The sequence below is a fragment of the Pogoniulus pusillus genome, chromosome 27 (assembly GCF_015220805.1).
Source record: "Pogoniulus pusillus isolate bPogPus1 chromosome 27, bPogPus1.pri, whole genome shotgun sequence".
Lineage (NCBI taxonomy): Eukaryota > Metazoa > Chordata > Aves > Piciformes > Lybiidae > Pogoniulus > Pogoniulus pusillus.
The window spans coordinates 15,177,705-15,199,368 of NC_087290.1; the positions used below are offsets into that span (position 1 = coordinate 15,177,705).

The 21,664-nt window shown below is 42.1% G+C and overlaps 1 long non-coding RNA gene across 1 annotated transcript; it reads left to right on the forward strand.

Moving 5' to 3' along the window:
• Positions 1-1,651: 1,651 nt before the first annotated feature.
• On the forward strand, positions 1,652-16,141 carry LOC135187754 (uncharacterized). The gene is made up of 3 exons (XR_010307432.1): positions 1,652-1,700; positions 12,329-12,453; positions 16,062-16,141. It is a non-coding gene; the product is annotated as an uncharacterized LOC135187754 (long non-coding RNA).
• The last annotated feature ends 5,523 nt before the right edge of the window (positions 16,142-21,664 follow it).

Below are 21,664 nucleotides of genomic sequence, written 5' to 3' on the forward strand. Positions count from 1 at the left end.
TGACAGATCTTTGCAAATTGAATTCTTCCATTTGGCAATAAGGTGTATAACCATACCTCTAAAATCATCCCCATCATTTGCTTGCTTCAACCCTGTTGCCTGTTACAACTGGGTGCTATTAAAGGCAGGGAATGCATGTGTTCATCTCTGCATGAGTATACTGGCCAAAAGGAGAGGGAGAGTTAGACACAGAGACTGCTACAGACTGCTATCAGACTGTCCCAAGACAGACTGGAAGCAGAGTAACCGAGGCTCCTTTGCCTGCTCTGTGCAGCTTGCCTCCCATGCACCTCCACTCTTCAGAAGGGTGTTCTGGAGGCTGCAGATCTGCTACATGGTCCTTTCATGGCTGGCTAGCAGAGTGGTAGTCTTCCAAGCTGTCCTATGTTGCAGGGTTTGCCTTCAAAAGTATATATCTATTCCTTTTGCCAGAGAGAGTGGCAGGTGTTATAATCTGGCTTTTTCTTTACTGATGTGTGCATTTCAGACACATTCTGAGAAGAATGGAGGAAAGCAGCATGTTTTGCCAATTTGTTCCCAACTTATTCCTTGCAGCCTGTTTCTTTGTGCCACCGTTAGGATTTTGCTGGTTTTGCTTTCTTGGCAAATCATAACCCCAGGTTTCCCATATGTTGTTTATTAGGGTGACTGCATGGCTCTAATGAGGGGCAGCAACCACAAGTTTGAACACAGGTTTTGCTTCTGATCTTCAGGTCAAAGGCAACCAGCTACAGAGGAAACTCTGGGTCTGTCCTAGTGCTCTCCATGCATGTCCCTCTAGATAGGCAGGCCATTGGAGTGCATGTGTGTAGAACTTTGTTCTCAGCCAGCCAGCTGCCTTCTCTGCAGCTGAATTTTTCTCCCAGCTATGATGCTAATGGCTGATTTGTCTCAGGGGTTCCCTGAAACCTCTCTCAGACTCATTCAGCATCAGAAAAAAGAGGCTTCATGAATTGTTTTGGTTGGAAAAGGTCATCGAGTTCAACCATTATCTAAACTCCCCCAAGTCCTGCTGTTAAACCATGTCCCTCAGCACCACATTTCTGCCTCTTTTACTCACCTCTAGGGATGGGGACTCAACCACTTCCCTAGGGAGACTGTTCCAGTGTTTGAGAATGCTTTCAGTGATGGAGTTTCTTCTAATACCTAAACCTCCTTTGTGTAATGTGAGGACATTCCCTCTCATTGGTATGTTATTGTAGCAAAGTTCAGGAGTTTGTGGTAAGGGAAATGCATGGAGGCACCTTGGAGATCTTCTCCCTACCATTACCAATAACTTGAGCAGCCAGAGAAGTTGCAGAAAGGCTGGGAGAGGGGTTGTAACTCATGCCTAACACAGGTGCCACCTTACAATCCATGGGACACACAGATGCTGAAGAAAATGCCTTAGTGCACAAAGAATGACAATAGTTGTGTGGGAGCAGCTTGAACTTTAGTATCTGTGGCAAGAAATCTTCTCACAGTAAGCTGTAGTCTGCAGCCTGGAAGTTCCTCCCCTGTTTGCTGTGCCCTGTAGAGGATGTGTTTTCCATTGCTATCCTTTGTGCTTCTGAAATATAAGGAAATATTTAAAATATTCATTGTCTTCTTTTCTCCCCAGGGATCCTCGAGTGCTCTACATACATAAACGCTGCTGAAACACAGTTCTGCTGGGGTTGGAGAGCCGCAGCCAGCTGGCACGTGGAGTGACAACAGAGCTGGTATGTAGCTTATCTAACCTGTAAGGACAAATGGTTGTATTGAGCTGGCAGAAAAATCTACCAGCAGTGCCAGGCACCACAGCATCCAAACCTGTGCTTCACTCATTAAATAAAACATTTCAGTTAATCTGATTACAGGGAGAAATGAATCAAGATTGCTGTGTTTCCCTTCTCCATGAAAACCTAGGAGTAGTAGTAGAGATGTTGTGCCAGTCATGGCAAGAAAGGAAAATCCTAGCCTGCTCTGGTGAAGTCTAATTCTGTCTTGGGTTTGTAATTTCCTTTGTAGTTTTCTTTCTATCACTATAGGAAAAGACTTTTTAATGAATGAAACCTAGGTTTTCTTCTTTGTGTCTTCAGCCAGATAAAAAAGCTTCATCCTCTTCCACCTTTTTGTGACAGGCAGACTTGCCAAGGAGCAGTCAAATCTGCCTGATTCATAGCTGCTTACTTTGGCAATTTTTGTTACATAAGTGGATGGTTATAGCCACAAATAGGCTTATTCACTCAGCTTAAATGTTCTGCAGTGGGATTAGGGGACTTGGAATCTCAGCTCTTTCAGTGAAAACAAACAAAATATGAACTCTTGGCTAAAATAAAGTACTGACTTCACCATGATCAGGATTCCCTCCATGCATGTTCCTCCTGCTTACTCCTGGTAGCACTGTGGAGAATACACAACTCAGCTGGATTTGATTCTGTCTCAGACAGCAGCATTTGAATGAGTGAGTAAGGAGCATTGGCAGAATCTTTATTATTGCTGCTATTATGTGAGCCAGAAAGAACACAGCCTGACTCAATTCCCCAGTTGCATTTCCAGAAATAGTAGTTTAAAAGAGTGATATTTTTAAACACGAGGCTTTATTCTCATTAGTTGAACAACTGAACACAGAATAGTACTTTAATTGCCAGTTTTCAGTTTGGAAGCTTGCTTTGAAGTTCAGGTTGCTAAGATTTTTAATAGATTGAGAGAAAAACAGTTGCAGTTGCTAGAATGTTAATATGTCACTTTGTCCTGTGCATGCATTTTTCTTTCAACCCCAATTTTTGAGTTGAAGTAAAAAACAGAATACTTTGGTCTTCTCCCCCTTTCCTCTGCCCTAGCTGAATGTGGAATACTGTGTTCAATTTGGGACTCCCCAGTTCAGGACAGACAGGGACCTGCTGGAAAGAGTCTGGCAGAGAGTCATAAGGATGAGTGGGAGACTTGAGCATCTCCTCTGTGGAGAGAGACTGAGAATGCTGGGGCTGTTTAGTCTGGAGAAGAGAAGACTGAAAGGAGATCTGATCAATGTGTCTAAATATCTGAGGGGTGGGCGTCAAGAGGAGGGGGCCAAGCTCTTTTTGGTGGTCAGTAGTAATGAGACAAGGAGCAACAGCTACAAATTGGAACATAGAAGGTTTCATCTCAACATGAGGAGAAACTTCTTTACAGTGGGGATGACAGAGCCCTGAGCAGCCTGCCCAGAGAGGTTGTGGAGTCTCCTTCTCTGGAGGCTTTCAAACCTCCCCCTGATCCCGGATGCATTCCTGTGTGAACTACCCTAGGGGATTCTACCTTGGCATGGGGATTGGACTTGGTGATCTCTGGAGGTCCCTTCCAGCCTCTGAAGTTCTGTGATTCTGTATATGTGGCACCAATAATTAATTGTTATGCTGGAGTTTATGGGCACTTATGTAACGTATATCTTCCTTGACCTTTGATACTTGGTTTCCAGCAAATCTCTTTCACTCATTGAAAAAATACCATCCTCTGCCTACTATTTAAACCATATTAATCACATGTGAAATTCTTTGCTTTACCTAAAAGAGTTCTGAAGCTTACTAGTGCCTTTTTGAAGAGGAAATTGCCTTAGACATTGAGTCCATGCAAAACACTCATTTCTCATGGAGCGTGATTGTAATTTTTTCTACTGTGTCTGGGAAGGTTGTCCTATATTATCAAAATAGGTATAAAATGGCATTTTGTGTTATGTTAGCAAGGCTTTCCCATGCCTGCATTTTGTCAGCAATGTCAGCATTGGGATTTTTTTATTCATTGAGTATGTTCATTGTAATTTGTAGATTGCAAAGAATGTGAAAAACGTTATGGGGTGCTGCAGACGTTTTGACTACAGCTGTGCAGAGGCACACACCACAGAAAATTCTTGAGATCACCTGCTCTAAATTGAGCAGCCCAGCATCTGAAAAGCAAGCAAAGCAACAGCCATGATTTTTCTTTGAGAGTAATAGCAATGATAAATGATGAGTCCTTTATGATCTTCTGAATGACAGAAGATATCTGTGGGCTGCTTGCAGCGGGCTAATTTGTCAGTTTACTTGTGTATGCAAGTTGCAGCCTTCAACCTTTCTCTGACTAAAGGTATGCAGTGGTATGCAAGGATAAATATGTTGATAAGTACAAAGGGATGAGTCAGAATTCATCAGAATTCATCCCAATAGATTTGATTTTCAGGGTGAGGGTTGGGATACTAAAGGGGTAATGTGGAAGTCACCTACTTTGAAGTCTCACAGAGTAACATTGAGGGTGGATGTTCTTGACCTCAGACCAGGGCAGAACTGAGGAGTCTGAATGGAGGTTATGGTGCACACTCTGCTCTGAAAGGTGAGTAGAAGGGACAGTGAGAACACCAGATGCTCTTCCAGAAGAAGAGGAGGAAAGGATACCCTTACTCTATTTATAAGAGGTGTTAGGATATCCTTTTACCTGTGTGCTGGTTAGAGGTTAATTGGAATGTTTTAATGAGATAAATTAGATAATTGGCTGTGGAAAGAAAATGATGTCTATATCGCTCATGGAGTCATAGAATCAACCAGGTTGAAAGACACCTCCAAGAATAGGTTTTGCTGAGAGATAGAAAAACAAGAAACAATGATTTGGAGTGCCTCTGGTGGCTGCTGCTGCATTAACTGTCTCTGCCTGAACCTGTGGAACCTCAGCTAATCATTCTGCTTGTACCTCCTTACCTGGCAATCTCACCCCTGCACATCGGACTTCTGGTATAAGGGTGGAGGTGGAAAAAAGGAGGGGAGCTTGTTTGAAAAGCCCTCCTGGGCAGTCTCTGCTGTTCAGGAGGGGGTTTAGTTCTGTATTTAGTTTTAACTGTGGCTTTTTGAGTCTGTGAAATTTGTCAGGAAATATCACTGGAGATGCTATTTGCTGGAGAAAGACTAAAAGTTAGTGAAGCAATTTGGATGATACTTCATTGCTTGAGTGGTTTTGTTTGGAATTTTAATTCCATTAATTTTTTTTCCCATTGTTATCAACATCAAAAGTAATTTTTTTTTCAGTTATATTTGCCTGCCTGCACTATTTCACTCCATGGTGTTTGGGGTTTTTTTGGGGGGGTTTGTTGTTTTGGGTGGTTTTTTTTTTTCTGGTTGGAATTAACTTTCCAGAATTAGCTAACAACAAAACCAATTAAATATTTTGGTACAGAGAATTACAAACAGAAGCAATGCTCTTGTGAAGCAGCAATCTAAAATCCCAAATAAGCTTTATTTGACAATAAACCCTTGTGTTTGGCATTGCAATCCGAAAGGTAATAAATCTAGAAAAACATTACTGCATCCCATAAGCACTGAATAATGGAAAAGAACACAAAAAAATTTCATCTGGGGGTTTAAAGCTCTAAAATGGTGCATTTTTATCAGGGGAAAAAAAAAACTTCTGAAGGACAAATAATGGTACCAGGTCACCTCTGTGTGAAAACAACAGATCATGAGAGTGACAGCACTCAAACAAGACAAGAGCAGCACAGAGATTTCTTCTGGAAGGTAAAGGTCCTGCAATTCTATTTCTAACCACTGATCTGGGATGCTTCCTGAGGTGCAGAACAATACTGTGCCTGGCTTAGAGAGACAGAAAGAGGCACTCTTCATGCAGAGGGGCTCCAAGACTTGACTGCTTACCTCTCCTGGGGATATTTTTGGGGGCATTCACAAAATATTTTTTCTCATTTTGATTGTTTTAATCCTGTGTTACATAATGAAATAGCATTGGGTGCTGGGCTGTTTTTAAGTGATGGAACAAATGTATAGGAAAGGCTTAGCTTGGCAGGGTCGTTGGACCATGCTCATTTAAGCTATATTCTTATCTAAAGGATTGCATTTGATGATCCTTGAGTTCTCTTCCAAGCTGGTATTCTGTAAATCTATGAATATCAGAAATAATGAATCACAGAACTTTAGAGCTTGAAAGGGGACTTCCAGAGATCATTTGAGTCCCAACCCCTCTGCCAAGGCAGGATGCTGTAGGGAAGTTCACACAGGAATGCATCCAGGGGGCTCTTCAAAGTCTCCAGAGAAGGAGACTCCACAACCTCTCTGGGCAGCCTGTTCAGTGCTCTGTCACCCTCACTGTAAAGAAGTTTACCCTTCATGTTGAGGTGAAATCTTCTATGTTCAGTTTGTAGCTGTTACTCCTTATCTTATTGCTGCTGACCATGGCATGGACTGTGGCTGTGACTTCTGGAGGAATGCGTCTGATTTTATAGGACTTCTGCTCCTGTTGCTCTTCAGGCTTCTATTTTTTTCCCCATAATGTCATTGTGGCTGTTCTAGGACACAGTCTCAAGTGTCACAATTAACTTTATGGACTTTGGACCAGTCACAGGCCCACAGGATGTTAGGGGTTGGAAGGCACCCCAAAGAGATCACTGAGCCCAAACCCACTGCCAGAGCAGGACCATACAATCTAGCTCTAGTTCTTCCCAGAGAGAGTGATTGGCATTGGAATGGGCCCTGCCCAGGGAGGTGGTGGAGTCACATCCCCCTGGAGGTGTTCAGGAAAGACTGGATGGGGCACTTGGTGCCATGGTCTAATTGACTGGCTAGGGCTGGGTGGCTAGGTTGGACTGGATGATCTTGGACGTCTCTTCCAACCTGCTTGATTCTATGATAAATGACCAAGACACAGAAAGAAAAGCCCAATCTAACTTCTTCCTATGCGTGTTAGCTGGATTTAATCTAAAATCAGAGAAAGCAAAGGACATCCAGCAGCAATTTTAAAATATTGAATTCAAAGCTTTTTCTTAAAAGTCACAATGCTCAGATGAAGCTGTCCCTAGGCACCCTTTAATGCACTTCTGTGGCAGTTATGCAGCAACTAACTCAAGGGTATTTTTCTTGGCAGCAATTTCAGAGCAAATCTTTCCATAAAGTATGATTTATTTGCTGGAACAATGGGCTGGATTCATAAAAAGTGTAATGGCTGCATTTGTTTCTTTTGCAATTGGAACAATTAGGAGGTTTTTCTATGTGTGCCGAAATAGGAAGTATGGAAATAGTGAAAAGTTGTACTTACAATTAGCTTGTTTTTATAGTTGGGAAGTACATTGTCAGTTTTTGATGGACTAACTTAAAAAATATTTTTAGCTGAAGTGTTGCATAAGGAATTTAAAACTAAATTTAAAAGTAAACCCAAACTTTAAAATATAAAGAATAATACTTATCATCTTCAGGGGTGACCTCATTGCTGTCTACGACTACCTGAAGGGAGGTTGTAGCCAGGTGGGGTTGGTCTCTTCTCCCAGAACAAGGGGACACAGTCTCAAGTTGTGCCAGGGGAAGTATAGGCTGGATGTTGGGAGGAAGTTCTTCACAGAGAGAGTGATTGGCATTGGAATGGGCTGCCCAGGGAGGTGGTGGAGTCACCATCCCTGGAGGTGTTCAAGCAAAGCCTGGATGAGGCACTTAGTGCCCATGGTCTAGTTGACTGGATATGGCTGGGTGCTAGGTTGGGCTGAATGATCTTGGAGCTCTCTTCCAACCTGGTTTATTCTATGATTCTATCTTTGTACTTAGAAACATAGGAGATAGAATGCTTTGTGTTGGAATAGACTTTTAAAGGTTGTCTAGTCCAGCACCCCTGCAGTGACTAGGAACATCTTCAACTACATCAATGTGCCCTGTCCAGCATGACTTGGAATGTTTCCAAAGATGGGAACTTCTTACTACTTCACAGGGCAACAGGTTTCAGTGTTTCACCACCCTCATTGTGTTGGTGATGCACAAAATGACAGCAACACAACAGGCAAAGCTGAGCTGGAAGGCAAGGGCAAAAAGCCATTTATTGCTATAGCCACAGTCTTTTATACCCATTCTACAAGTTGTGGTAATTCTACAAGGTATAGAATACAGTGATTGGATAAAATATTGTTCCCCAACATTCTTTTTGGATAACAGTGAAGTAATAGTGAGATGTCAGCGATTTTAACACAGATTTCTTTCAGTTCTTTGTCCTAAGTTGTGTCACTGTCATGCAATGTTACACAAGGCAAGAATACCAATTTACTATGTTTCTGTCCTCAGTCTTACTGCATGAGGATACACAGGGATGTGCACCAAATACATCATGCATCAATTTAGCTGCCTCCCCTTTCTTGGTTCCCACATCACTGTAAAAAATTTCTTCCTTATATCTGGTCTGAATCTATTTTAATTTAAAATCACTGCCTCTTGTTCTCTTGCCTCAGGCTCTACTGAAAAGTCTGTCCCCATCTCATAAGCTGAGTTGTTGTCTCAGCACTGAGGTATATGTTAGCCCTCAAGCTTTTGAGCAACATTTGTGCAAAGACCTTCTGTGGTGGATCTGAGTAGCTCACCTGTATTGATGGCACTGATTTAAGGGTGTTGTGGCTGCACAAGACTGGATGCTTCTGCCTATCATAGTCAAAAACCTGGCAGTGAAATTAGTGTAGATGGGATCCATGTGCTCTAGAAGTGTCTGATGCAGTGCCCCTTGAATGTGTTGAATATATTTGTATTGTTTTCAATTGGTTTCAATCCAGTCCTTCCATCTTGTCTGCAGACAGGTAGCAGTGGCCAAACTGACTCAGATATGGAACTTTTTATTGCTGCCTGAAAGAAGGATGTAGCAAGGTGTGTGTGTGGGGGTCTCTTCTCCGTTCTGGCAAATGATAGGACTAGAAGAAATGGCCTCAAGTTGTACCACAGGAGGTTTAAATTGGATATTAGAAGAAACTTCTTCACTGAAGGGGTTCTCAACGCTGGAACAGGCTCCCCAGGGAGGTGGTTGAGTCTCCATGCTTGGAAGTGTTTAAAAGATGCAGAGATGTGCAGAGATACATGGTTCAGTGTCAGACTTGGTAGGGTTGGAAAATACATTCGCATATCCAGAGAGCAAGTAGATGAGGAATGTAATTTAGGGATTTTTGAGCCACCCTGTGGTACTATTTGTTATCCTCCCTCTCTCTGTGAACAGAGTGGGAGAGTTGCTATTGTGTTCAAAACCAGCCTTCATGAATGGCTTCCTTGGTCATAAGTTTATGAGAAGTAAACTAATCACTGTGTTAGTCAGGACCAATACTTCTGTTTTTAAATCATATAGCTCAATCAAGATGGTTCTACATAGTGAGCTGCCAAGGAAGTGGCTGAGTTACCACCCCTGGATATGTTTACTGGTCATTAGGATGTGGTGCTTAGGGATTTGGTTTAAGTGAGTCCTGTAGAGTAGGTTTATAGGTTGGACTTGGTGATCCTGAGGGTCTTTTCCAGCCTGGATGTTTCTGTGATTCTGTGATAATTTGTGTTCTTCTTCATATGCCCAGATGAAGGCAACACCCAAGTCTCCTGTTGATGTTTATCATGAAAATAAGCTCTGGCCATTTTTAATGGCTGCTGCAAGACCCAATTAATTCTCCTTATGTTGCATGTCCAGATTGTATCCTGCCATTTCTGTAAGGAAGTGGCCATTGGTGTGCAAGGCACAGTGGTGATCCTGGACTATTCACGAGGATCCTGTGTAAGAAGCTGGAGTATAAAGAACAGAGGGCAAAAGTGAGGTTTTCAACCAGTTCATTAGTTCTGTACTTCTATTTGTTTGTTAAGTGGGATTGACTTTCCCAGCCTTGAGGTATGCAGCTCCCATAACAAGCCATTTTGTTCAAACAGCAAAAACTTTGGAGAGTAAGGGTAGAAAGTTCTAGGGGACGGAGTGCAATTTTTTTCATGCAGCAGAAAACAGAGTACCCTATAGATTGCTGAAAACTCTCACCAGTGTAGGGTAAGGACTGAAGGTCTACCTGTTCTGTAGCAAAGCCACAGTAATTTGTGGAAATGGGATTGTTGTTTTTTGATAGATCAAAACTGAGCTGCAAATAAGGGAGAAATTCAGATGCTCCTAAAAAGTGCCACAGTATCCCTTCCTGACGCTGATTTACTCTTAGCCTGATCTTTCTCATGCTATTTTCATCAAACAGAAACTGTCAGTGCCCAAATAATCAAACCCAACCTGTGTTTTTGAAGTGTTCCTGTGTTTCAAATGTAGCATGAAAACATTTGCTCAAGTGGAACCAAATCTCTGTGAATTTCTTTTCAAGGAAACGCTGAAGAGATTCAGTTTGTTAGCTGGGAGTTGTACGTATGGAAATAAGGAATGAACATATGGACTGCACTCCAACATGTTACAGTGCAGCTCCCTTCTGTGGTCCCAAATGGAATTTAGCAATGCTAACCAGGTTCTCTTCTCTTTAATGGTCTAAATGGTTCCATAAATTGCCAGTGGAACTTGCCCCCACCAAACCCTGCCTCCTCCCTCTCGAACAGGTTAACCCCACAGATGGCTGAAAAATGTAGTGTAATGAGCAGAAATAGGATTCTGTCTTCCTATCTTGTCAAGGTGTAGGGGAGGTTCTTCTCCCCTTCTACTCTGCCTTAGTGAGACATGTGCAATACTGTGTCCAGTTTTGGGCTCCCCAGTTCAGGACAGACAGGGACCTGCTGGAAAGAGTCTGGCAGGAGAGCCACGAGGATGAGTGGGAGACTTGGGCATCTCCTCTGTGGAGAGAGGCTGAGAGCGCTGGAGCTGTTTAGTCTGAGAAGAGAAGACTGAGAGGAGATCTGATCAATGTGTCTAAATATCTGAGGGGTGGGTGTCAAGTGGAGGGGGCCAAGCTCTTTTTGGTGATCCACAGCAGTATGACAAGGGACAATTCGATCCAAATTGGAAGACAGGAGGTTTAAGCTCGACATGAAGAGAAATTTCTTTACAGTGAGGGTGAGAGAGGAACAGCCTGCCCAGAGAGGTTGTGGAGTCTCTTCTCTGGAGGCTTTCAAAACCCCCCTGGATGCAATTCCTGTGTGAACTACCCTAGGGGATCCTGCCTTGGCAAGAGGTTGGACTGAATGATCTCTGAAGGTCCTTTCCAACCCTGTAAGGTTCTGTGATTCTTGTGAAAATCAAACCTGAACACAGCTTCTCATGAGGTGCTCTCGTTTCCCAGAAGGTATGGAAAACTGGGGAAAGAAAGAAGCAAGAAAAAAAGAAGCCACAGTCATGATTCAAGGGATGGTGTGGATTCTTTAGAGCTCAATGTTAGCAGACAATCTGCTTAGCCTTTGATGAGGGTGTTTAAGAGATGACTACATCATATGGTGCTGTATCTTCAATAGACAGAAGAATTCAAATGAGAAATAATGCAACCAATCTTCTGTTATTAGTCTTTGGAAGAATTTATTCAGGACTGACTAGATGCATTTTTATCAGGGCAATGCTTTAATCAAACACAAGTTTTACTTGTGTTTAGAGATTAATTACAGTGGTAAATGCAAAGGAAGTGAAGACAAACGTAGCTGCCTGTGATACACAAGATGTTCTAATAGTGCCATTTTAGCTTCAGACAATCTGAGTCCTCTTTGTGCCACAGAATGTTAATTTCCAGTTTTTTAAAATGACATTTCTCTAGGTTCATGATTAGGAAATAAAACATAACCCATGAGTGACAGCAGTGTTTTGTGGAAGGGGACTGGAGATAAACGCCACAGGAATTTGTGAGGCACTAGTCCTTGCTTCTTTAACAAAGGTAAAAACTCTACTCCTTTTTTCCAAAGCACTTCAATACACCTGAGGCTGCCAAGTGCACTGCTGACTGGGGGGAATAAACACCTGCTAGCAAAGGTTTTATTTCCAAGCTGTAGATGTCCTGCCACGTGGAAATGAATTCTAATTGCAGAGTGAAGTTCCCATTTATCCAGATTATTGCAAATTTTCCAGCTTGCTGTAAAATCCAAGCGACTCTGCCGCAGAGTTAGAGTGACTTATCCTAAGATACTCTGGAATTTATTGAAGTGCATAATAATATTTTTATATTATCAGAAATGTTCCTTGTGTGGCTATATTAAAATTCATGTTTATGTAGATGGCACTGTGTGTAGGATTTGAATAATAATATTATGCAGGACAATCTTGGGCAGAGGAAAAAGACCAGAGAAAAAAATGGAGTTGGAAAATAGAGACAAAGTAATGCAGTGCTTATTTGTTTTTCTTAATCTATACATGTTTTGTTGCTAAAGGTTTCATAAATTTTGTCAATTTTTGTTCAGTTTACTACAAATGTGATCGAGGATAGCTGAGAAATGATTCTTTTTTCTCTGGACTGTGGAATCATTACTGTGTTAGACACTCCAATGTAATGGATTATAAAGAACTTCTGGAGAATTTTGATTGTAAGCCAGCACAAAGAAAAAAAATGCACAGGAACTGAAGTTCCAGGTATGTGCTCAGAAAAGGAGTTCAATGTGTCTGATTACATCAATAGAAGTATTTATGTTCCCTCAATGAATTTGGTTTGCAGTACTGTAGGACACTGATCACCTTTGATTCTCAGCAGGTACAGCTACAAAAAGGAGGAAAAGAAAGCAAATTTCCATTGACATGGGACATTCTACCAACTGTGCGTGACATGTACAGAGGCTAAAAAAGCAATCACCATCACAAGCAGATAAGCCCCAGGTAAAGAATTTATACTCCAACATGGAATCTTGTAGCCTCTGTTTGCACCCAGCATTCAATCATAGTGAACTTCACAGGTAGCGTTTGTGCCAGAGAACTTCATGTGCCAAGACAGGGGCAAAATGGTGAACTTGGAAGGGTTGGGGAGGTCAAGGTGATGCTTTTTGTCATCATGACAGTAGTTTTAAGTGTTTAGCAGCAACCTAACTTACTGAAGTGTTGGGAATATCTTAGAGCATAGAATCATAGAATGGTTTAGGTTGGAAGGGACCTCAAAGATTATCTAGTTCCAACCCTCCACCATAGACTAGAACAAGTCACTCAAGGCTTCATCCAACCTGGCCTTGAACGCTTCCAGGGAGAAAGCAGCCACAACCACCCTGGGCAACCTGTGCCAGTGTTTCACCAGTCTCACTGTGAAGAACTTCTTCCTAACATCTAGTTTAAATCTACCCTCTGCCAGTTTAAACTCATTGCTCCTTGTTCTGTCATTACAAGTCCTTGTCCATAGCCCCTCCCCAGTCCTCCTGTAACCCCCTTCAGATACTGGAAGGCTACTACAAGGTCTCCTTGAAGTCTTTGCTTCTCCAGGCTGCAGAGCCCCAACTCTCATAGCCTATCTTTATAGCAGAGATGCTGTAGCCCTCCGGTCATCTTTATGGCCTCCTCTGGACTGGCTCCAACAGTTCCATGTCCTTCTTGTGTTGGGGGCACCAGAAGTGCATACAGTACTCCAGGTGGGGTCTCACAAGAACAGAGCAAAGGGACTTTGTAGGCAAATTTTGGTAATTCATTATTGAATGAATGGAGATGGTGAAGAGATTTAGCCCTGTAGATGGATAAAAAGGATTATGTTTGAGATGTTATACAGTAAAATTCTGCCAGATTTACCTGTGATATGAATGTGAAGATCTAGGAAATGGGAATTTAAGAAGCTACTCAAGCTAGTGAGAGAGACCCTTGTAGTACACTTCAAAATCTGTTTGTGTATCCTGAGATATAATTTAGTGTCTATAACCAGGTGTTTTCCCCATCACACACTTGCACCTGATAATTAGGCAGTATTATTTTGCATGATTGTGAGGCTAACTGCTAATTACTTTTTCATTTATTTTTGTTTAAAAAGAAGCATTTAAACTTCCTTTTGCTGAAGAAAGCCAGTAAAGACCTACTTGTACTTAGCAAAGGTTCTCTCTTTCATTTCTACCACGCAAAATGGAGCACTTTGTGAAAAGAGATGTAGAATCACAGAAACATCCAGGTTGGAAAAGACCCTCAGGATCACAAAGTCCAACCTAGAAGAAGAAGAATAATACTACTAAAAATACTACTACTAAAAATACTAGTAGTAGTAGTCTAGAAAAGAGATACCAGCAGCCAGGAGTACTGAATTATGATTGTGCTGACAAAAAGTCTTCCACTGGGTGGTAGGAATTGGTTTTGAGCAGTTTTGGAGTAGATGGGCTGAGGTTAATAGGCCCTGAATACCAAGGGTTCCCACACTGCTTTCTGCTGGATCAGAAGCAGCCAAACTCCTTTGAAATCACAGCCACAATACCTGATACTTTAATGATGTTTTTACTTCTCACCATTTTACATGACTGCATAGAGGTTCATAAGTCTGTGTAGTACTATCAAAGATTGTTTTGAAACCACTGCTGGAAGTAAATATAACTGCCAAAACCAGAGGGTTTCTTTTCCCATGTTGGATGCTGAAGTTATTAAGAGGTAAGAATTAAGGCTCCTCCTCCTTCCTAATGCATGCTGTACCTGGAGTTGTACATAATTAACCCTCTTAATTATCCTATCTAGTTAATGGGGCCCCACCATTCCACCTCAACCATTCAGAGACCTTGGTTGTAGGGAGTTCCTTCATTCCTGCTGTGATTTGAATTCATCTCTTGCCCTGTGCTGCTTTGAGGCTAGTTGTGATATTTTAACGAGAGAAGTTAGATCATTGGTTGTGCAAAGAAAATAGTGATGAAGTCTGGATCATTTATTGGTTTGCTGAGAGGGATAAAAAGCCAAAATGTCAACCATTTGTCCCACTCTGTTCTGCAATGCTGCTCCTATTCACTGCTTCACTCTGCTCTAAGCTCTCCACTAACAGACAACCACCTAAGCTTTGCTGGTTCATAGAATCAACCAGGTTGGAAGAGACCTCCAACATCATCCAGTCCAACCTAGATCCCAGCCCTATCCAGTCAACCAGACCATGGCACTAAGTGCCTCATCCAGGCTTTGCTTGAACACCTCCAGGAACGATGCCTGCACCACCTCCCTGGGCAGCCCATTCCAATGCCAATCACTCTCTCTGGCAAGAACTACATCCTAACATCCAGCCTGCACTTCCCCCAGCACAACTTGAGACTGTGTCCCCTTGTTCTGTTGCTGGATGCCTGGGAGAAGAGACCAACCCCACCTGGCTACAACCTCCCCTCAGGTAGTTGTAGACAGCAATGAGGTCTGCCCTGAGCCTCCTCTTCTGCAGGCTGCACACCCCCAGCTCCCTCAGCCTCTCCTCACAGGGTTTGTGTTCCAGGCCCCTCAGCAGCTTTGTTGCCCTTCTCTGGACACGTTCCAGCACCTCAACATCTCTCTTGAATTGAGGGGCCCAGAACTGGTTGGTTTTGTTTGCCGGCTGAGAGAAAGAGGGGGTAGCTTTGAGTCCCTTCTGGGCAGTTTCCTTTGCCCAGGAGGGGAGGTTTGGATTTCTGTGTTATTTCTAATTTGTATAATTTGTAACTCTTTGTATGTATTGTAAATTCATGAGGACAAGGCTGTGAGAGTTGAGGCTTTTCAGCCCGAGAGAGAAGGCTTTCCAGGAGGCCTTGGGGCGGCCTTGCAGTATCTGAAAGAGGCCTACAGGAGGGCTGGGGAGGGACTATTGACAAGGTCTTGTAATGACAGGATGAGGAGGAATGGGTTTGAACTGGCAGAGGGGAGGTTGAAACTAGATGTTAGGAAGTTGTTTGCAGTTGAGGGTGGTGAGACACTGGCACAGGTTGCCTAGGGAGGCTGTGACCTGTTCCTTCCTGGAGGTGTTCAAGGCCAGGGTGGATGAGGGCCTTGAGCGACCTGTTCTAGTGGGAGGTGTCCCTTCCTATGGCAGGGGTTTGGAACTGGCTGAGCTTTGAGGTCCCTTCCAACTTAAACATTCTCTGATTCTATAAATACTTATATTGTGTTATATACCTGCGAGAAGTAGCTCTGCTGTAAATACAGCTTCATCTCACTTCCCAGCTGTCTGACCTGGTCTGGTAAATGTCAGCAGTGTGTGCAGGAAAAGTTCCTACCCCCACACGCCCTCTGATTCGCAGCTTCCTCTCTTTTCCTGACCTTCTTTGCCACGCAGAACCTTGGTGTTTTAAAAATGGTCATTAAAAAGGGATTAAAAATCATCCAGATGAGCTAGTGGCAGCCTGTCTGGATAGCATCATTTTGCAGTACCCATCAAGTCTGAAATACAATAAAATGCAAGTCGTATTTCAGGTTGGGTTTAATCTGCTTATAGGCAAAGATTTATCCAGTTAATAAAACCAGTCTTTAAGAGTTTTAGGTGGCTTTATCTCTTTGAAGCTGACGAAACTCTGGACTTACTAAATCAGTTTTCTGAACAGCACTGATCTGCAGAAAATAAGAGAGAAGGAGAAGAAGAAGAAACAACTTTTTCTGCAGTCTTCACCAGCTGAGCATGCTGTGACAGGAGCGCTGTCTGCAGGGCACCAAGAGGGTAAGTGAGTGCTATTAGAATACTTTGGTAGTAGAGAAACAGAGGCCAGGCATCACAGGAAGAGAAAATTGCCAAGCTTTGAGGACAGTTGATTATTCCAGCTTCTTTTATGAGCATAATCCCCCATGCAGGATTTCTTGTTTGTGTTTAAGGCAAGCTAGCAGCAACAGCAGTTCTGGTTTATTTTGTGTGCTCCAGTCTTGCTTGTTAGATGCACAGACATTAAAAGCATATGTGTTACACCTCCAGATTCCTTCAGGCTAAAACAAAATGAGAACGCATGGAAGCTTGATGGCTAAGGTGTTTCCTATTGTGAATTGCTAGATTGCTCTGTCAGATCAAACTAAGTCGTGACTCGCACTGAATAATGACTGGCTATCACTGCAGTTATTTTCTGACCTGCGAAATACATTCTTAGTGGATAGTGCTACTCTGGAAACATGGAAACTGTTGTGGGTTTTTTTAACCTATGTGGTGGCAAGCTTAAAAGAGAGCCACTGGGATAGACATGGCAAACAACCTCTCCACGTGCCCTTAGAAGTGATCTTAACTGAGGAGGGGATGGCAAACAACCTCTCTACGTGCCCTTAGAAGTGATCTTAACTGAGGAGGGGATGGCAAACAACCTCTCTACGTGCCCTTAGAAGTGATCTTAACTGAGGAGGGGTGGGAAGTGTGATAGTGGAACATTACTGTGTTCCATCTGCTTCATGGGAAGGTGAAAAAAAAATTCCCAGCATTTGTTCTCCTCCCTTCATGTCATGAAATCCTGACTCTCCAAGAAAAGAGAGTCTTCAAGACTGCATTTTCTACTACAAACTCATTTATACAGACATATAACTGTGCTTTCTCAGCCTCAAAAAGACAGGAGAGGAGGAACAAAAAAGGCTACAGGGATGTCCAACATCTTGACCCCTTTTCATCTTGTTTATCTTTGATATGGATGTGAAACACTCAATTGGAGGCAGAGTGCATCTCACCTTACATGCCCTCCCAGTCCTTGATGTTTATTTTGGGCATTCTAAAGCCTCTCTCTATACATTATCTTTACACTGTGATGTTGGCAATTTTGAATGAGCAATAATCAGCTTAGAAGCAGCTGGGATACTCATCAAAGAATGGCAGGTGGAGAAAAGCCTCAGGATGCTTCCCATATTCAACACCTGGTGTGAGCTAACATTGCAGAAAACAAAGCAGTCTTCCTGTTGTTTCTGGGCCTTATCAAAACCTGCAGTAAGTCAACTTGCAGGCATTTTACAAGTCCCATAAGCCAAACCACATCCACAGAGCTACTCTGCAACAGCCCATGAATTAAAACCAAAATAACCACAGCAATGTGTGATATGTTTATACCACAGCTATGTTAACTGGTCCATGCCTATTAACATTCCTCAGTACTCACTGCGCCAAATGATCCCTTTCATAAAGGGAACTTTGAGACTAGGCTGTGCTATGGGTGGTTTTTAAGTCACTTCAAGACAGATGTTAGCAAAAAAGCTGCTCTAACCACTATTTTTAGCTCTGGGTTTTTTAGGCAGAAATATTATTTGAGGAACTTGTCTGGCTTATCATTTGAGAACTTGTCTGGCTTATCATTTGAGAGCTTGTGATTGGGAATACCATTTTGGAGTGAGTTATTAATTAAACATCTGATGGTCAGAGCAGGCCTATTTGATCAGCTCACAGAGAGGAGCTTTTGAAAAGGTCTTGTTAAAAATGCATTCTCATTTTTTTAAATCTTCATGAACTTTGATTTTTCTGAACAAACCACTGTAAACTATGTTCATTGTAGCTGGGCTCAGCCTACAGGACATGGAGAAGGCCATCAGATCAATTGGAGTCAGTCAGAACGAATTTTTATCTTTAGATTACTTGAAGTCAGCCATAAATGGCTTTGTATTTCCTTTGCCAAATGATTTTTTTTCCAAGAGCTAATGAATAAGTAAGAATTGAATTGTTTTCTTTGGGGATAGTGTTCAGTGCTGCTGCCTTACACCTTTATTGTAACTACCATTTAACTTATGCCTATATTGCAGTACGTAAAAGCCGTGTACAAACTCAAAGGGTTTTGCAGCAAGGTATGTAGGTTTAATAGAGTAGTTTCTACTTTCTTACTTTTATTTGCTTACACATTTGTATTTAATTTCATTAAGGGAGCATTGCTCCTGCATTCAAATGACTAGTGATGTGGGATGGTGTGAACTTGCTAGAAGAGCAGCAGCATCACTATTAGCACCATATTCTCATGGTGACAGTGTGACTTTACAAGCTTCTCCTTTTTAAAGATGCAGTCGTGGCAAGGAATAAAAAGGAAGCAGTGAAACTAAAGTGAATTAATAAATGCATGCTGAAAGCTTCCGCTTTGCACTTCTTGCTGTCAGTTCCTGCGAAAGCAAACTGAAGAGGCACTTCTGCACCACATGATAAAACATTTTTGTACCTGGAAATTTGAATTTAAACTAAAATGAGGCAAGAAATGTTTTGAATTAGGTTTTGGTATTCAATGTATTTTTAGTAAAACTGCTGTGGTCTGCTCTAGGTGCTGGACCTCATTGCTGTCTACGACTACCTGAAGGGAGGATGTAGCCAGGTGGGGTTGGTCTCTTCTCCCAGATAACCAGCAATAGAACAAGGGGGACACAGTCTCAAGTTGTGCTGTGGGTTCTAGGCTGGATGTTAGGATGTAGTTGTTGTCAGAGAGAGTGATTGGCATTGGAATGGGCTGCCCCAGGAGGTGATGGAGTCACCATCCCTGGAGGTGTTCAAGAAAAGCCTGGATGAGGCACTTAGTGCCGTGGTCTAGTTGATTGGACAGGATGGGTGCTAGGTGGACTGGATGATGTTGGACGTCTCTTCCAACCTGTCTGATTCTATGATTCTATGGCTTGGTGAACTCTGGAGGTCCTTCCAACCTCTGTTGTTCTATGGTTCTGTGATTGAGAGCTCATGCCAACTATTGGAGTCAAGTCAATGTCCTATTTTACTTTAAGCTGGCATTGTTGTAGTGTTATGACCAAAACACAGATTGTTTTTTACAGAAACTAAACAGACAGAAAGCATTTTCCTGCCTAACATGAAGGATCTCAGCAGACAGAGGACATTTTCCAAAGTACAATTTTCTGGTCATGATCACTTCAGTAAATTACTGTCTTCCTAAACTCATATTTGCTTTCTAAAGCCAAAATATCACAGGATCGGATCTTTTTGTAGTTTCTGGTTAAGTGTGGACTGGGATCTCCTATTAATCTTTTGTGCTCAGAACCCAAAACTATGAGAAAACTGCCAGAATATGCTTTATATTTGTGGGCAACAGCATCAGAGGCATAGGGCCAAAGAGGAAGAAAGAACAATTTAACTCTTACACAGCAGATTTGTTCCAAAAATAACTGTTCAAGTTTACAACAGGGCAAGGCTCCTACACTAGACAGCATGAAGAGGTCAGTAACCAGATCATGCATTACTGTTTAGTGATCTCACAGTGTATAGTTTCTGCTTTTAAATTGTTGGAAGAACAGAATCATCCATGTAAATAATCAGCTGAGTAATTTTTCTCTTTATGTGCAGCAGTTAGTCATGAAGAGCTCAGTGCAGATACATGTTTTACAGCAGCAGGTGCTGCATGAGAGCATCATCTGCAGTAACCATATTGCTTTCTGCATTCAGCAGACAAGTCTGATTTGCATCTAGCCATTCACAGTGTGATAGAACAATGATCAGCTATTACTTTGTAAAAAAAAAAAGTTGCTAGTATAAGTTGTTGTGGGATTTTTGTGTTGTTTTTGTTTGTTTTTTTCTCCCCCTATCCATGTTGCTTGTTAGTTTACAGTAAATCTTGCTCTTAAGAGCAGTTGCATAATGGAAAGATTTCTGCACATCTTTTTCCACTGGAGCTTACTCTAGCATTTGAAAAATATAGTGACATTTTAATGGTGCTCTGAAAAGAAATGATCAAGCCTCTGTGTGCCATATCTCTGAGGTGATATTTCTCAGATAAATTAATTCAAAAGCTCCTCCAGGTGAATGGAACAACTGCAAAAGTTCCTCAGAGTCACCTGATTTTAATAATGAAGTAACTTTATTGTAACTTATAAGGAATGTAATAGCAATTAGTGGGCAAGGGATGTGGCTTATGAGTTTTAAAGGTTCTGCATAAGTAATATGACACGAGATGTGCCAGGGAGCTGTTTATAAGAAATAATACTGGACAGCCTTTTATGGTTGGTTGAGGTATTTACATGTCATGGACTCCTGATATAAAATGTAGGGCCCACTGAAGATGATGCAGTTTTGCCTGAGACTTCAGCTAGGATTTCATCCTTGACTGGTTTAGGACCAGACTATCCATACACTTATCTCTTGGTGTATGTCCCTACGCAGCAAGATCAAATACATCAGAGGCAGACCATTATCCTTCATTCAAAGGACATCACTCACCTAAGTTCCAAATTCCCTTAATTCCAGCTTTTCTATTCTTGAAAATGCTTTCTTTTAGAAGTGAAACATTGTGAACTTGAGGTTATTTCAGAGCCACTAAATTGAAAGAATTAATTTCACAGCATTTTAACATTCCCACAAGAGAAATACTTTGGAGCTCTGCTGTTTGTTTTGCCCCCTTACAGGCTGAGGAGTATGAGTGAAAGATATTCTGATTGACAGTTGGGAGTAAATCATACATGGCCAGTTGGCTTTTGCCAGCAGATGACATGACTTCTAAGACTTTTCTGGTGGCTGTCAGGATTTCTAATTGGTGACTTTTATTTGTGATATGAAGTAAATCACTGTGCTCAGTTGGTCAGGACTCGGGTGAAGATAATATCAGTGAATAACACAAGGAAAATTTTCAGCAGAAGAGGTAGTTTTGAACATTTTTGTTACTCAGTCAATTCTTTTGGAAGTATATTCTTTTGTACTTGGACATAACTGTTAGCACACTTCCAAAAAAGCCATGCAGGATTGATTTAATAACTTTAATAAGTTATCTGGCCTACTATAGTGGACAAAATGCTGGATTACCACTCAGAAAATATGAGCTGCCTTTTTTTTTTTTTTGGTGTGTCCCCAGAAGGGACAAATCTTTCTGTGTCTCAACTTATTCTACCTGTGGCATCTAAATATTGTACTCATTGCCCTTCTAGCACAGCTTAAAGTCTGAGAGACAGTATTATAATTCTAAAATCACACAGAATCACAGAGTGTCAGGGGCTGGAAAGGACCTTGAAAGCTCATCCAGTCCAACCCCACTGCCAGAGCAGGATCATCTGTACCAGATCACACAGGAATGCATCCAGGTGGGTTTTGAATATCTCCAGAGAGAGGGACTCCACAACCCCCCTGGGCAGCCTGTTCCAGGGTTCTGTCACCTTCACAGGGGAAAAATTCCTCCTCATGTTTACATGAAACTTCCTATGTCTCAACATCCACTCATCACCCCTTGTCCTGTCATTGGACATCACCCAGCAGAGCCTGGCTCCATCCTCC